Genomic DNA, 6,054 nt, shown 5'->3' with positions numbered 1-6,054 from the left:
AGTGCTGTGCTCGGTCAGTTGTATTAACAGCAAAAGCATGGGCTGGCCTGGAGGGCTGAAGGAATTTCGTATCTGTGTTGTTTTAAATCAGTGGGTCGCTGCACTTATAGTTGGTTTTTTTAGTTCAGAATAATTTTATCTCAGAAATCATATACAAGATAACAAATATACAAAGCCAAAATTGACAGTTTACAAATAGATTGTTACAGGTTGATATAAGATATAAAGATAATTGGTACTTATTAATGCTAAACCAATAAACTAGAATTAGACGTGCCCTGTCCAAAAATACCACAAGCAAAATAATCTAGAGAAGGGGACCACAGAGTTTGAGTCCAGTGGCACCATTAAGACCAACAAAGTTTTATTCAGGGTGCGAACTTTCGTGTGCACCACTTCCTCATAGTGAAATGAAACTTACCAGTGGAGAGCCAGTTTGGTGTAGTGGTTAAGTGTGCGGACTCTTATCTGGGAGAACCGGGTTTGATTCCCCACTCCTCCACTTGCACCTGCTAGCATGGCCTTGGGTCAGCCATGTCGGTGCGGGTGTGTGCAGAGTGAGCGGTGTGATATATACAACAGTGAGCCCCAGTAAGTGAGCGAGCCAGACACCTGCAGCTAGTGCTAAAACAGTGTATTTACAGATTATATACAACGTTTTCACTAGTGCAGTAATATACATCAACCTTAGGATCAAAGTGCTCCGCCAGCATGTGACTCCTCAAAGAGAGACCTGTGCACTGGTAGTGCAGTCCATATATAGTTCCATCAGCCAATCCTGGCAGTCCATAGTCATGCTGACTCAGCAGGTACTTTCCACCTGTCCTTTACCGGCTAGAACCGGCTTGTAGATAAGGTCACTGTGACCTAGCCTGCCAGCTAGATCACTTGCTGTCATGTTGTAGCTGTCAAACTGTGTAAAGGCAGACTCAATACTAACAAGCCACAGCTCTGGCAGAGGTTGTCCTTGAAAGGGCAGCTGCTGTGAGAGCCCTCTCCAGCCCCACCCACCTCACAGGGTGTCTGTTGTGGGGGAGGAAGGTAAAGGAGATTGTGAGCCGCTCTGAGACTCTTCGGAGTGGAGGGCGGGATATAAATCCAATATCATCTTCTTCTTCTTACCAGGCCACACATACGGCAGAGGTTGAACAGCAAATTAGCATAAAAGCATATGATATAATGCTTTAACAGATGCAAACAGAAATAGCAAGCTAAGTTTATCAAGTCATCATTGCTTAGATTTAATTCCAGGGGAGTTTATTCTTTATAAAGAACTCACTGAATATATGTGTACTGTTGCTACAAAATGCTTCCAGCTTCTTACAAAACTGTGAACAAACAATTCGGCAAACAACAGCTCCAAAAACTGTACAGGAAACAGGAAGAAAATAGATTTATAAAAGTGGAACAGTTTGGCAATTTTAAAAACTTACTCCCCCCCCCCCCCCACCATTGACCAGTAGCAAGCTAAGTTTATCAGGTTGTCATTGCTTAGATTTAATTCTGGGGGAGTTTATCCTTAACTTCACTGAGTATATGTGTACTGTTGCTACAAAATGCTTCCAGCTTCTTACAAAACAGTGAGCAAACACTTTGGCAATCAACAGCTCTAAAAACTATGTACAGTCAACAGGAAGAAAATAGAGTTCTATAAGTGGAACAGTTTGGCAATTTTAAAAGTACCCCCCTCCCCCAAACACACACATTGACCAAAAATGAAGAGAAGCTGCTGGAAAACCCTTTGAATATCTCCCCCCCCAAAAAGGATGAGGAATAGCGTTGCCAATCCACAGGTGGACAAGAGTAAACCCTGAGTTACTCTGATGACCAGCCTCTATATCCCTTTACACAATTTGTTGATTCTTATAAACCTCTTTATATTCTTTGAAACATTTTCACGACACATTATTCCAAACCATATACTGATGAATAGAACACCCAAAGTGAACAAAAAGGAAGAACATAGTCTTTAAAAGATATATCCAAGTAGGCAGCCATGTTGGTCTGAAGTAGTAGAACAAAATAGGAGTCGATTGCACTTTTAAGACCAACTTTGTTTTATTTAGAACGTAAGTGAACCTTGGTCCGCTTGCTCCTGAGGAAACCCCATGATGTCTCTTGAAGGTTCAGCTTGAGATGTACACAGCCCAACACAGCTACGAGGTTGTACTTTGTTTTCCTCGTTTCACCAAAGGCTTTGACTAGCTTTTTACAATTTCATCAAAGCACAGGCAAGATTCCAACTCTTCTCCTTCAGAACATTCTCAACTTTCAAAATAGGTTCAGCTGTTTTTTGAGGTAGAGGCACCAAATTTGCAGCATAACATCCAATGCCTCTCCCCAAAATATCCTCCAAGTTTTAAAAAGATTGCACCAGAGACTCCAATTCTATGAGCCCCAAAAGAATCATTCATTATTTCCAACGAAGGGAAAGCATTTAAAAGGTGTACGGTCCCTTTAAATGTGATAGCTAGAGCTCACTTTGAGTTCAGTTATACTTGTCACACCCTTGCTCCTGGCTCCACCCCAATGTCTCCTGGCTCCACCCTCAAAGTCCTCAGATATTACTTGAATTGGACTTGGCAACCCTAACGAGGAAATGAAGACTGTATGCAAGGGGACTGCACTACTGTGTTATTTATTTATTTAGGGGAGTGAAAAAGTCTCCTGGCACCAAAGTCCCCAGGTATTTCTTGAATTGGACCTGGCAACCCTGAAACATACGACAGTGCTAGAACATACAAACACTTTTCATTCTCTTAAATCAGGGGTGGCCAAACTTTCATAACGTAAGAGCCACATAGAATAAACGTCAGATGTTTGAGAGCCATAAGACATGAACATCAGATGTTTGAGAGCCACAAGGAAGGAAAGAAGTCAAATAGATGGGGGGAGGGAGAGGTGGAAAGAAAGCAACTGTAACTTTAAATGCATTGTCCATGCCATCAGCTGTCTTGGCGATTTAAAGAGACAAATGCCTTCTGCAAACCTGCTGACAGGGTGGTGGAGGCTTTGAGAACCACACCATAAGTGTAAAAGAGCCACATGTGGCTCCCGAGCCACAGTTTGGCCACCTCTGTTCTAAATTGTAAGTAAGAGTCAAGTTGCACCTTTAAGACCAGCAATGCTTTATTCAGAATGTAAGCTTCCGTGTGCTACCAGCACACTTTGTTAGACAATAGGATGGAATGGGAAGCAGTCCTAAATATATAGAAGGTGAGCAGTGAATTAGTATGCAAAATCATGGATGTGATGAAGTGTGCTTACATTCTGAATAAAACTTTGTTGGTCTTAAAGGTGCCACTTGACTCTTGCTTTGTTCTGCTTCAGACCAACACGGCTGTCCACCTGGATCTATCTAAAGTGTAAGAAGGCAGCTATCTCACAGGTGGGGAGAATGATAAATCCATAAAAGAAGCCATGTTGGATCAGGCCAATGGCCCATCCAGTCCAATCCTCTGTGTCACTCAGTGGCCACCTCTGGGAAACAGCAGAAGGAGGCAGCAGCGCGCGCGCGCGCCTGCCTACTAGTCCCGGCCACGAGGAGGCGCTGGAGGGAGGGGAAATGCCCGCCGAAAACCAACTTCCTGCAAGCGGCAGCCCCTCGGCTCTTTGCGCGCCAAAACTACACCGCTCCTCCCGGTCACCCCGCTGGGGGCGGGCCTGCCTTTCCCACTTGGGGGAAAGGCGAGCAAGTCTGACCCTCCCATCACCCGCAGGGACGGAGCTCCTGAGGGCTCCAGCTGGGGAGGCTTCAGGAGCGCCTAGGGTTGCCAAGTCGACTTCAAGAAATATCTGGGAGCTTTGGGGGTGGAGCCAGGAGCAAGGTTGTGACAAGCATAACTGAACTCCAAAGGGAATTCTGGCCATCGCCTTTTAAATGCCTTCCTTCCATTGGAAATAATGAAGGATAGGGGCACCTTCTTTGGGGACTCATAGAATTTAACCCCTCAGTCCAATCTTTTTGAAACCTGGAGGGTGTTTTGAAGAAAGGCGGCAGATGCTATGCTGAAAATCTGGTATCTCTACCTCAAAAACAGCCTTTTCAGAGCCCCTCAGATCGATTCTACATTATACCCTATGGGAATCAGTCTCCATAGTGCCCAGCAGACATTTCCCCCCCTCCCCGGCTTTCTGAAGTGGGGGGAGGGGCCTCCAAACTGGGGGATCCCCTGCCCCCCACCTGGGGATTGGCAACCCTAGGAGCGCTGCCACTGCCAGCTGGGAGAAATCGACCGGCCAGTGGGGAAGTGTTTGGGACCAGGGCACTTAAAGACAGTGGAGACAGTGAAATCCAAGAAGGGCCTTTTTTTTGTAGCAGGAACACCTTTGCATATTAGGCCACACCCCTCTGATGTAGCCAGTCTTCCTGGAGCCTACAGTAGGCCCTGTACTAAGAGTCCTGTGAGCTCCAGGAGGATTCGCCACATCAGGGATGTGTGGCTTAATATGCAAAGGAGTTCCTGCTACAAAAAGCCCAAATCCGCTCAGAGCACCTAACAGCAATTAATGAGGCCAGAACATTCAGATATGTCCCAGCTCCACCCGCTTAAGAGAACCATTCCAGCTTTTCTCCCTTAATGAAAGATATAACCTAAGATTTAGGATGACTCTTACAGTGCAATCCTAAAGAGAGTTATACCAGTCTAAGCCTATTCATTTTAATGGCCTTAGATTGGAGTAAGTCTCTTTAGGATTGTATGGATAATCTCTCAGCCGAAAAGGTTTAACAAAGTAGGAGTCAAGTGCACCATTTAAGACCAACAAAGTTTTATTCAGAATTGTGTATATGAACTTTTGCTTATGTCTTTACCAGTGTTTCTGCCTGGCTCATAGGAGCCTTGAGGACTGAGCTTGGGGACTCAGGAACAATGGGCAGTAGGATCCAAATCCCTGCTGCCCTGGTCCAATCACAGGCCCCTGACTGGTTCAAATGAACCAATGGCGTCCTAGTGCGGGAACCTTGAACTGTGTATAGTTGGCCCTGTTTCCCCATCTCCAGTTTACACATTACTTTGCTGTAACTAATAAAGAGAGCTATGTTCACTGCAACCATGTCTCTTCTCTGCATTGAACCCACTATCGGGTGGCCAACGGTAGCTCTCCAGATGTTTTGTGCCTACAACTCCCATCAGCCCCAGCCACTGGCCATGCTGGCTGGGGCTGATGGGAGTTGTAGGCAAAAAAACATCTGGAGAGCTACCGTTGGCCACCCCTGCACTATATTATAAGAATGTAAGCTTTTGTATGCATGCATACGTCTTCAGACGAGGGGATGGGGTACAGTGGGCTGAAATATATGTAGTTGGTGGGTTAAGAGTGTAAACTGATACAAAGTTAGGATCAGATGGTGAAATAGTGTAATAAATTGGAATATCATTTGGTCTGGATAGCAATAAAAGTTGCCTGTTAATTGCTGTTGCTGCAAGGCAAAAGGACCATGTATTTCCTAGTGCTGTTCTTGTCCACCTAATTTACTTTTTAACAACATTCTATACAATATATATTTTTATTTATTTGATTTCTATCTCAACCTCCCTGCGATCGGGCTCAGGGTGGGTTACATCATAGGAAATTATAACAATAGACACATTAGGACTCTAAAACATCAGCTAAAACTACAGTGAATGGTAATAGAGATGGCATTTTATTAAAAAAATCATTCTATCCCAGTTTTGTTTCAGATGTTTCTGGCTATGGCCTGATCCATGGGTTCCCAAATTACATGGCTCCCTGCCAACACCCATAGGAAAGAGAGTTTGAGCTGGATGGGCCAATAGTATTTGCATTTTTGTTTAGTACAGTAGCCAATAGTATTTCTGTGTCATGCCATGACACTACTCAGAGAGCTTCTATTGTGTGTCCACCTCAGCAGAAGTGTGTGTTAACTTAGTGGTAACTCTGTTCTGGTGTTAATATGACTTTCTGATGTTTAATTTGCCTGAATTTTAATCCCTGTAAGCCGCCCTGAGTCCGCTTTGCTGGGAGGGAGGGGTATAAACCAAATAAAATAAATAAATGTACCTCCTGTTCCGCATTTAAAAGAGCAGCCCA

Source organism: Heteronotia binoei, chromosome 5 (assembly GCF_032191835.1).
Source record: "Heteronotia binoei isolate CCM8104 ecotype False Entrance Well chromosome 5, APGP_CSIRO_Hbin_v1, whole genome shotgun sequence".
Classification (NCBI taxonomy): Eukaryota; Metazoa; Chordata; class Lepidosauria; order Squamata; family Gekkonidae; genus Heteronotia; species Heteronotia binoei.
Note: the sequence above shows the minus strand (reverse complement) of the source record.